We start from the raw sequence: 11944 nt of genomic DNA, 5'->3' as shown, positions 1-11944 counted from the left end.
TAAGGCAAGGTGTTATCTTGTAACAGTAAATTTTTAATAAATAATCACAGAATAATACAATGCTTTGGGTTGGAAGGGGCCTTAAAGGTCACCTAGTTCTAATCCCCCAGTCATGGTCAAGAACACCTTCCACTAAACCAAGTTGCTCAGAGCTCTGTCCAGCTTGGCCTTGAACACTTCTAGGGATGGGGCATCCATAACTTCTCTGGGTAACTTGTTGCCTCGCTACCATCATAGTAAAGAATTTCTGCCTAATAGCTAATCTGAATCTACTCTCTCTCAGTTTGAAGCCATTATCCCTTGTCCTGTCACTAGATGTCCTTGTAAAGAGTCCCTCTCCAACTCTCTTGTAAGCTCTTTAGGCACCGGAAGGCTGCCACTAGGTCACCCCAGAGCCTTTTTTCTGGGCTGAATAAAACCTATTCTCTCAGTCATTCCTCGCAGGAGAGGTGCTTCAGCTGTCTGACTGACTTGGTGGCCTCCTCTGGACTCACTCCAACAGGTCCCTGTCCTTCCTGTGCTGGGACCCCAGAGCTGGATGCAGTGTTCCAGGTGGGGTCTCACCAGAGCAGAGCAGAGGGGCAGAATCCCCTCCCTCCCCTGCTGCCCACGCTGCTTTGGATGCAGCCCAGGGCACGTTTGGCTCTCTGGGCTGTGAGTGCCCATGGCTGGGTCATGTCCAGCCTCTCATCCCCCAGCACCCCCAGGGCCTTCTCACAGGGCTGCTCTCCATCTGTTCATCCCCAGATGTGCTGATATTGGGGGTTGTCCTGACCCAGGAGCAGCACCTTGCACTTGGTCTTGTTAAACCTCATGAGATTCCTATGGGCCCGCTTCTCGAGCTTGTCCAGGTGCTTCTGGTTGGCATCCTGTCCTTCAGGAGTGTCAACAGCACCGCTCAGTTTGGTGTCATCTGCAAACTCAATAAGGGTGCCCTTGATTCCTTTGTCTATGTCATTAATGAAGGTATTAAATAACACTGGTCCCAATACAGCCTCTTGAGGCACACCACTTGTCACTGATGTCCACTGGGACTCTGAGCTCTTGGCCACACTACCTTCTGGGTGTGACAGTCCAACCACTTTCTTAAGTGTCTAGCAGTCTACCCATCAAATCCATCTCTCTCCATTTTAGAGAAGGATGTTGTGGGGAACCATGCCAAAGGTTTTGTAGAAGTCCTGATAAATGTTATCTGTAGCCCTTCCCTTGTCTATTGATGGAGTCACTCCATCACGAAATGCCACTAGGCATTCAAGACCAGACTTGAAGTTGAAATTCTTTTTCCTCCAAATCTTTGAGTTCAAATGTCATGTTTTCCCTACCACTAGTTGAAAGCTGAAATACTTATGTACTCCTATGTCCATGGAAGCATGGCTTTTAGAAAAGTATGGAGCACCCTAAGAAATCCATCAGAGCTTGTGGCAGCACACCCTGCACATGCTGGCTGACACAATGCTGCAGCACATCTTGGTTGACGGATGCTTAAATGGACTGAGCCCCACTGAGAGTTACTCAGCTCATGAGAGATGTACCAGCAGCACACAGGGTGACAGAAGACACGATTTGCAATTGATCCTGCCTGCAGTCAGGCTCAAGGCGTAACCATCAAGGTGATCCCTGTCCTTCCCGAGGTGCAGAAATTCTGCTGGGGAGGGAGTGGAAATGCACTGATGATGACCCAGTGCACAAGGTTCACAGGTGTTCAGCAGAAAGGGGCTGACCTGCAACCCTGATCTCTTACTGAGAAAGGAAATCATGAACTGTCCTTTGATACTTCTTGCTCTGACTTTTGCATGTTAGATTCTGCACATCAAGGAAAACCTTGCTGCTGTTCAGATTGGACTTTCCGTATCAACATCAAAAATTAGTAAGGCTTTTTCCTGAAGATCATATCAGCTACACAGTCAAGAAATATCTTTTGTCATGCCTTTTTGCCGTAGTTGTCTGATGATAATAACCTGATGATAATTAGATGGACCTTGTGGGCTCTTCAGGACCTGAAGATGACTTCCCAATCCAGGAACATGCCTCTGTCTCTGGGAGTATGACTTGTGTCTAGCAATATTGCAGACATGTTCTAAGAAAATACTCCCCATGGGTTTTGAAATAAATTTTTCCTGTATATAAAGAGGAAGGTAATGCTTTTATCCTGGCTTTAACTATTCCATAATCACAGGTCTTTATGACTTTTTGTGTCTCAGCCTAATTTCATTGTTGTGAAAGTGGTCACATTTACGTGCCTGAGGAGATAACTAGGCAGGCAAAAATGAAATTCCACCTGTTTGGTTACAACTATTTAGCTCCTGGAGTTAAAGCTCAACTGGCTGTTTTGCATTGTGGTTACAAAATCAAGACAGGACTCAATTCCCTAGTGTCTGAGATCCTCAGGGTGTAGGTACCCAAAGCAGGCCTTCTAGAAGTGCTGAGCCTCAAAGCTATGAAACCATTTTAAGTAATGGTCCACAATGCACCAAAATACAACATTTCTCTGGTGGAAAAAACATGGAATAGTAAAACTTCTGGGCTCACAAACCGGCCTAGCATACTGTCCTGAAGACTGCTCAAAGGAAAATTCCATTTCAGCTCAAACTTTGAAGTTTACAGAAAGAATGGGTAGGTTTTGGTACTCCAAAGTAAAGTTGTGAGATTTTTTTCATACATATCCAACTAAAGTATCTGTTATTTTATGCATCTCTAAATTCATAGGAGGATTGGGTTACATGAACACCAGAAAGGTACTAACACTTTTTCCATCAGTGTTAATCCTACTGCAGAGTAAGATGGGCTACCTGCTATTTTGGACTTGCCAGGAGTGCAGAGCAAATTCTAAGTGCCTTTCTAAGTAATCCTCTCTGTGCTGATAATGTGATTGACATGTTCTGGGCTGTTTTGTTTATGAGACACATATAGAATCAGAAATACAAAACGACTGTCAGAGGGAGTGGTAAAATTACTATGGAATTACAGTCCTTCAAAATTCTAATAGTAAATGTGACTGCTCATTGCTTCGGAAATGGTTTGGGCGTGATAAAGCTTTATGTGAACATTTTAAGTGCATATAAAAGATAGAATCTAAATGAGGGGAAAAGGGTGCAGCTCCCTCATTTTTTGGCTTAGCGTGTCCAGGACATGATAGAGCATGTCCTGCTATTTTTTGTACTGATAGATGTGAACTTGATACTTAAGTCTTCAAAATGCAGGGGAGGGTGGGGTGAGGAGAGGAGAAATGATTCCAAAGATAAGCAGAAGACGTATTTCCAGTACAACAATTAAACCTGTTGCATGTGGTAAGTTTGATGTAGCCCCAAAAGTTATCACAGTCCAAGCACAGACACTGATCTATGAGGGGCCAATAAGTAAACTAGTTGTCACATCCCTCCTTGGCCAGGGGAGCTGATGGCATTCCTGTTAGAGGGAGCTTGCTAGCGCAGGGAGCCATGGTGAAGCAGACCTGGGCAGCCACCGCCTCTCCCCCCTTACCCTCCCACTTCTCCCTCTGCATGGCTCAGCACTGTCTCCAGGTACTGCCAGCAGTACCAAGCTCTGCTGCAGCTGCCAAATACAGGCACAGGGATGAGCTTGGGGGCCAGAAGAGAGAAACAAGTCAAAGCTTAATCCAACTATGATACATGGGATGTTGGCTGGTTCTTGGAAGACAGGGATAAAGCAGATCTGCTTTGTAGTTGAGGGGTGTCTGCATTTGCAGCTGCAGCTCTCTCCAGGCAAAGGAGCTAGATTTCTTGTTCCTGGAAGGCTGAGTAGCATTGAGTAGCAGTGATTCTTTATTTCTTCCTACTGCCCAACAGACTGCCGCCACAGCTTTTAGGTGCTGACACTGTGTTTCATCAGCAGGGCAGTTATCACCTGGAGATGCAACATAACAGTCACTCCACATGAGCTCCACCTTAAATCACTCTGAAAGCGGAAGCTGGGGCAGGATATGGCAGATCCGTGCTAAGCTGGATATTTTGTACATGCACATGACAGCATAGCATGCTTCTGGTTTCAGGGTGGAGTTCGAAAGGTGGCTTCTGATCAGTAAAGCCTTTGTACCCTGTTGTCACTGATCTACTAAGTAAGTATTCAACAGAGAGGTCTTTTGGTTTAGTAGGGTAAGCCACTCAAGGTCTGTGTCTGCCGATGACCCTCAGCTTTGCACCTTTCACACCTCTTGCAGCTGAACCAGCAGAGCTCAAATCTGTGACCCCAAAAGCAGGACTGAAAATTTTTGTACTCCTGAGATGTGGGATTCACTAGGGAGGAAAGCAAGTCAGGGGCCTCGTCCTGATAGCAGGTGCAATGTTCCTGCTGCATCCTTTTCACTGAAATGCTTTGCACTGTGACAGCATAGACACTTAATTGATTTGGTAGCAAAAAGGACTCTATTTAAAATATGTGCCTGAACACTCCAGAAAGGCACCTCTTTCCATCTCTCCTATACATGACAATAATGAAATGATCGAAACAAATCCAGGTCCTGCCATTCCAGGCAGTGGAAGAAGCAGAGATCAGAAGTTGACTGTGCACTAAAATTACTTTTTTCTTTTTTTCTGAGAACAATTGCAGAAAAACTTCCCTGTTGCTATCTAATGGGTTTGAAATCTATTGTACCCATGCAGTGACTGAGCCAATTGTTTCATTTTACTCATCTGTGAACACTTTTCCAAAAATGTGCTTCTTTTCTCAGCTGCAAAACTGATAGGACAATACTGTGTCTAGGGTGACATGACTAAGAAAGTTCTCACAGACAAGTGCTTATTTTTGTTGTTTGGTTTGCAATGGAGTTATTCTAGATACAATTAGATGTGTTTGTCTTTTTAAAATGGGTGAAATCCACAGCCTTTAGCTAGTAGCAGAGATTCCAAGCTATTCAGGTAGATCACGCAGTGCTCACAGCTAGTTAAGGAAATAAAGGTGATTGAAGTGAGAAACTGATAGAAAAAGCCCATCTGAAGGACCCTTTCAGGAGGAAGGTGATGCTGGGTGTTTTCAGGAACTTCTGTAAAGGATTCTTTGAAATACTGATTGAGAGGGTAAGTATTACTTCCTGCTCAGTAAGCACCAGTACTAACACAATAATGACTTACAAAAAAAAGACCAAATACAGAGGTGACATCTTCTCTTAACTTTTATTGTGGTGTAAAAACAATTCGAGATACATTTCCTGTAAAGTAAAAGTCAAAATTTTTATATATATCATTTGGAAAAGGCTTTTATTGGTTCAGATCTAATAACTTACAGTGTTCACCAGTTGTATGAGCAATTCATGGATTTGTCAGTTAAATGCTTTTTTCTAAAAAGAAACAGGGAAGGTTTTAGGGAAGCATGCAGAGAAACAATGTCTAAACTTCTCACCTAATACTTCGTCATAGCAAAGCAAACTTTGAAATGCATGGAGATATGGGGTCATCCTGAGAAAGGTAAGTTTTAGTTCTGAAACAGTGAATTACAAGTGCCCTGGGAGTTTAAGCATGTTACTTTCCATTACCAGAAAGCTTTAGCAGCAGTGCATTTTTCTCTGTGTGTGGGAGCTCCACACCTGTAGCAATCTGAAAGGAAGCATCATCTCCCTCCCTACTGTAGGAGACAGATGCATCAGGCTATGTGGTGCCCGAGGGATTAGCGTCCTGCTATTCATTTGGGCCTTTTTGGAGTGACAGGTAGACTCTGTGCTTTGGCTCTAGAGCTTTGGCAGACATACTCTAGGTATTACTCACCATACAGCATTGTCAGGATGTCAGATTAAAGCACACCCAACCTGCAGATAAAGCCATGTTTCTTTGCTGCCTATAACTCCTTCCAGTAGCTCACTTTTTGTCCCAAGATAATAAAAGCATCAGTGCTACTTTTTTTTTTTTCTAATTAGTAAAACTATATTTACAAGGCACTGTCAGTCCCTTTCCTTCATGATACCTGTTTTATTGTCTGATCAACAATACATGAACTTTCTAACTTCAGGAGTTTACAAAAGATGGATTTCCCTGCTTGTTTTCACATATGACAAACTGCTTTTGCTGGTGCCAGTATTAAATGACGAGTGGGTGTAGTTTGTTACAATAACAGGGTATTCAGATAGCAGGCACAAAACCCAACGTGCTGATTCCTGGGCTGGGCCAACACCAAAGGATCAAAATGACAAAAACAAAGTTTCTGTCTGCAAATTATGATGGTTTAGGAAGGGAGATCTTTTTGCAAGAGTTATTTTGGAGTTTTTGATCATTACTTTTGTAGGTAAACTGATGAAATTATGGATTGTACAGGTGAACTGTTACGTGAGTGGAAAACTGGATGGGCTGTTAGGTTCAAGGATAGAGGTCCATCAGTCAAAGAGTAGCTGGCAGACAGCTACACATGCCATTTCTCAGGGGTTAATACCAGGCCAGTATTTTTAATATTGTTATCAACAATTTAGAAGAGAGGATGTAGGGCACTGGAGATTGTTCCACAGTGGGGGAGCAGCTGAAGGGGAACACAACCCTGCAGATGGACCTCAACAGGCTGCAGAAATGGGGTGCCATGAACCTCCTGGAGCACAGCCTGAGCAAAGGATGTGTCCTGCCCCGGCTGTGAGGAGCCCAGCAGTGAATGAGGCCCTTGGTCTGGACAGAAGGGCTGCAATCCTGGTGGACAGCAAGGAAGGTCAGCTGTGACCTTGGTGGCTAACCAGGGTCTGGGTGGTCCTTGAAAGCCAGTAGAAGGAAGTGCCTCTCCACTGCTTGATGGCACTGATCAGGCAGCATCCCGAATTAAGTTCAATCCAAGAAAATTTTTGAGAAAACAGAGATTAAATCATCACGCAAGCATGGTGCAGTCCTTGGATGTGGTCCAGAGAGATGGTGGGATCTCCACTGTTGGAGGTAACCTGATCTGGCTTTGTGGTCAGCCATGCTTGGAGCAGATTGTTGGAACAGAGACCTCCAAAGATACCTTCCAATCTGAATTTTTCTGAGCTCCTTTAATTGCATTTTACAGGACTCTTGTAGCAGGCCTAAAGTTGGAGAGTTTGTTTTGACTGAATGCAGTTTCTTGTGCCATGCCCAGGAGGCCTATGCTGAGATTAGGTGGTGACTTACAAACAAGAGACCGTATGGCCTGACAGCAGGAGGATGGCAACCAGGGCCCAGAACACATTTCTTTCTTGCCTCTCATGAAACCCAAACTGAGGAAAAATGATGTTGAAAGCAGCAGAGGCAAAACTATCCCCCTGTAGCAACACGTGTATCCTAGAGAGTACACACGACCTGCCCAAAAACCAACTTACCAAGAGGTACCCCCAACAGGGGCTGCAGGAGACTCAATGAAAAACTTGATACCTGGTGTCCCTCATCCACTGTGCCATCCCAAGTGATCCTGACCAGATCACTTGGGAATAGACCTCTCTATTCCCATGTGTGAGCGTGGTGTGGGGAAAATCTGTGAATGAATAAGAGTAAAACCAGCTTGCTTAACATTAAAATAGCTTTCTTGGTCCATGAAAGCTGAGACAGATGAACTGGTTGCAGAGGTGCTGACAAGACCCACTCCCATGAAATCACAAAGCACCAGTAAAGGTGAATTAGGGATTCTTCTATGTGCATCCAAACATTTTGATAATAGAGATCAACAGGTCAACGATGTAAAACTTGATTTGCAGCACTTCTCTAACCTGACACGAAACAAACCTGAAACACACACTGAAAGTAGACCTGACCTTCCTTCCTACCAGAAACAGGTGGAAAGTTGCCGATTTCAATCATTCTATGTAGCTACACAATGTTGCAGAAAATGCTATATCAGAGCAACATCTGAAAGAAATGAATGGAAAGCACACATGCCCATTTGACAGACACTGCTGCAGACTGAGTAATCCTGTTGGGCTGCTGATTTATATTTAGCTCTTCAATTAAGAGCAAGTCCTACACTTGGTACTCACATGAGTGAGCCCCAGGGTCACGTAAATAATCCTCAGGATTACTCAGAAATTATTTTTTAAGGCATGATAAACACATGACTGGGAGCTGCAGGCTGTGCACACAGAATTAAACATCCAGGTGGGGAGGCACATCTGAAGGTCTTTTTCCCACCCCCCTTTCCAAGCTCAACTGCCTTCAAAGCAAGGTCAGCTTGGTCAGGGCCTTGAGTAGCTAAATTTTGAACATGTCCAGCAGTGGACTTCCCACCACCTCTTTTGGCCCTGTCCCATTCCCACTGTTGTTTTATTCCTTATGTGCAAACAGAATTACCCATGCAGCAATGTGTCCCATTTGTCCCTTAGGACAAGGGTCAAAACAAGACTTTTTAAAACAAGGCATCCCTGTGAACTTGTAAGAGAAGGTTGGTAACTGTCTGTAAGTCAGAGGACATTGCAATTAGGGCTTCCCTGAGACATCCCTTCTCCATGCTGACAAAGCCTGATTCCCTCCATCTCTCCTCTCTCCACCAGGTGCACTAGACCCACCCACCATCTCCGTGGCCTTGCACTGATCACTCTTCAATCTGCCAGCAAATGATGTCTGCTTCCACCCCTGCTGTGTACACAGGAATTGTGGCCACCCTTGGAACGTAAGTTTTCTTCTGATGATATTCTAATGCTTCTATGGCTGTATGTACCAGTCTGTTCACACAGACTAGAATTGGTCCCTGCAATGATGGCTCATGTCCTCTCCCATGTGAGACTGACACCGGTAACAGTGGGAGCCCACACGGGAAAGAGGTGCTGTTTGCCATGCAAGGCATTAAGCAGCAGGAGTGTGAGCAGCGCAGGACCTTGTGGTCAGGTGGTGGCGAATGTCTGGACTCTGGACAGGTTAGAGAATGATACTTAGAGGCAGGATTTCATCCTGGCATTTGGCAGCACCTTCATCTGACCCCCTTCCATGTCAGTACTGAACAAATGTGTAAATAAAGCATGCTACTTCTCTCTTACATGTTCCGCTCTCTCCTTTATTAGTTTGGCTTTTTCTCTCTTTTTTTTTTTTTTTTACCATTTATTTTCTTTTTACTGACAAAATGCTCTTGCATACATTTCTTCAATAGGCATTGACCACTGGAGACATAATGCTCTGGCTACTTTCTCTTCAGCTGCAGAGAAACCTGTCTGGCTTAGGCAAATGACTGTTTGCTTGCAGTATTGCCATTTGCTTTCCAGTATAGGTACAAGCTTCAGACAATAACTGTGGAGCAATGCCGCAAAATCTGTAGGCCAGATCTTTCCCAAGGGCTACTCCAACCAGCCAACAGCACAGTAATCATATCAGGTATGAATTCACATTATCCTTTGAGCAGAAGGCTCTCTTTGTGATGCTCTGAAATATGTCAATACTTAATATGTGAGGAATTAAATAAACTGAATTGCTGGGAAAGAAAAACATTTGGTATCAGTTTTTGAAATTTCACTGAAACTGTTAACACGCAGCACACTCACTGCTCACAAGTTCACTAGCTGGGGTGTGGGTGGTTTTAGACTATTGCACTGATTTCAGCTCACCACACTGCAGTCATGTCCTCCACCCAGCACATTGCAAAGCTATTTACTCCTGCTGAACGTGGCGTCTTTCAGCCTGTTATGCTCAGGGGGATGGTTACCACACCTCTGTGGAACATCGTGGGGTTGTGCTCCTTCCTGTGAAGCTCTGACAGGACCAGTCCAGGCTGCAGAGGAAATGGTTTGCCCTTCACGGCCACCTTTGCAACTTCCAGCTTAGCCCCATGGCCTCTCAGAGGCAGGCAGCTCAAGTTCAAGGCCTAAAATGCCTGCTTCCACAGGCAGGGCAGCCCACAGTCTGACCTTGGGTTAAAAACTAGCTTTTTGCAGATGTCAGCTGTACTTCATGTGAAAGAACAAGCCTGAAGCAAGGTATAGGAGTAAGGTCAAGTACACATAAAAAATATACATATATAAGCATTTCTGATATTTCTGTGTGGTGCTGAGGAGCATGCAGGTGTTGCTGGTTAACCTGGAGTTTACAGGAATCATACAGAAAGGAGTGTCAGAAACCTGGGGCTAGCCTGGCTGAACCCCCAGGAATGCTCCAGCATTCGTTCCTCAGCTGTACTTGTTTAGGCAAACCAGACAAAAAGTACCTGATTTAGTCTGAAGAGGGAAGCTGGAGTACAAGGTAAACATGTATGGGCAGCACTCCTGAGCAGCTTGACTTTCAAGTTTTCTGAGAGCAGTCATGCCCACAGAGTCAGTAATGAGAGGGAATTTGTTTGCTGAAAGATCTCTGAGGCTCTGTAACTCTTTTCCAGGTGGGGGCATTCAGACAATTGATGAATGAAGCATTTTCTGTCTGGGACAGCAAATATTTAACTGGAAAGTTTAGAAAGATCCATGTTTCTGAGTTTTCAGGACTTTCTTAAAGAAAGTGTCTTTCCTGCAGTCACAAAACAAAAGAACGCAGAAAAGAGGACGGAGCCTAGGAAACAGGAAGTCAGAAAAGCTGTGTCCCTCTGTAGTGCATTGTAGTCCTGCATCACCTTCTCTGCAGCATGTGCAGGAAACCTGCAGCAACTGCCTCTGACATCCTCAACACGCTGCAGAGCATGTCCACCTCCCTATTCAATTTTATTCAAGCACCCCCCAAATCCCATTTTTCACATTAGATCTACTCACTGAATGTTCAGCGCTTTTCTTTCCTTGGACAATCAAGCAACACAAAATGTGGCCTGCATAAAAAAGTGATGAGAAAGGCAAGATTTTTACATGAAAATGTCTTTCTCAGGTATTTCCACTGATTTGCCTGGCAGCTTTTGGACATGAGACTGGCATCAGCAAGTACTTGGAACTTTTTAGCATGCAGTTTTTAGTGGCCTGGTACCTAGGCTGCTAGGATGCATCAGGATAGTTTGTTATAGCATCTCAGTGTGGAGAACCATGGACTTTGGATGCCTGATTCATGTGGGAGCAGGGATTTCCAATGATTTCAGCAGAAACTAGTTGCTCCCAAGCACTGAAACCAGCTAAATCCTCCCATTCACTAACTAGGGTATATTTTGTGGTTCATCCTGGAGAAGTAGCTGCAGAGAAACAGCCTTAACTGCTGTTCAGTGGCTCAGGAAAGGCTGTGTCTCACATTGTATCCTATTGTGTCACAGGCACAAGCCGTGTGTGATTAAGGCCACAGCACATTTTGTAGTCAAGCACAGTGGCAAAGAGAAGTCCCCTAGGTCTGTGTGCTCCCCCACTCCAGTTGGCTCAAGGGCCTTCACCTCTCCAGCAGGAAGCACCAGGTGTCACCAGGGAAATGCCTGCCTAGCCGGCTATGACAAGGAGGCTTGAATCCACACTTAACCACTCAACAGCTCATGCAAGTGGAGACTGCAAAGAGGATCTGCTGGAGACAGAGTGTTCTTAGGATGGTAATGCAGCCTGCTGCCCTGTGAGCAGTGCGTCTCCTCAGAGCTAAGCACCAGCAAGAGGAGTTTGAGAAGGAAAATAAAAAAAGACCAAAGAGACCTACAGGGAGTTTAAGTGGGCTTTTTCTTGGGATTACCACTTCTCTGCAGCACATTTCCATTGATCTGGATGGTGGGACACTGGCTGGGTCTCTGGGCTGCTTCTTCAGGGTGGTTCACTTTCTCGTTGAAAGTGGTCAGAAGCAATCCCTTTGCACTTGAGTAACCCATGATGGGAGAGGCGTTTAGGAGATAACTACACAAGGAAGAAGTAGCAAAAAAGAAAAGAAAACACTTTGATGTCTCAGAGGGTATGCACAGCTTAATAAACAGTAAGGGGCAGAAGAGAAGGGTGCTGGGCTTTTTCAGCCTGGAGAGGAGAAGGTCAAGAGGGTACCAAGCTGCTGTCATCTGGGATGTAGGTGTGCACATGCCTCCTGCGGAGAAGGGAAGTGCCACACACTCCTCCTTCGCTGTCCTTGCCATCACCCTCTGATGACTGTTACAAAGGCCTCAGAAACCAAAGCTAAATCTTTCACCAAAGATGCCTAATGACCATATGTAAAAA

At 44.8% G+C, this 11944-nt stretch overlaps 1 long non-coding RNA gene across 1 annotated transcript; it reads right to left on the bottom strand.

Annotated features, from left to right (window-relative positions):
- Window positions 1–286: 286 nt before the first annotated feature.
- On the bottom strand, window positions 287–10231 carry LOC125320010. Its single transcript, XR_007200958.1, has 3 exons — window positions 10221–10231; window positions 5045–5047; window positions 287–396 (listed from the first exon to the last, which is right to left on the bottom strand). It is a non-coding gene; the product is annotated as an uncharacterized LOC125320010 (long non-coding RNA).
- Between the last annotated feature and the right edge of the window lie 1713 nt (window positions 10232–11944).

This window comes from Corvus hawaiiensis, chromosome Z (genome assembly GCF_020740725.1).
Source record: "Corvus hawaiiensis isolate bCorHaw1 chromosome Z, bCorHaw1.pri.cur, whole genome shotgun sequence".
Taxonomy (NCBI): domain Eukaryota; kingdom Metazoa; phylum Chordata; class Aves; order Passeriformes; family Corvidae; genus Corvus; species Corvus hawaiiensis.
The sequence above is the reverse complement of the archived record's forward strand: the minus strand, read 5'-3'. Positions and strand labels throughout refer to the sequence as shown.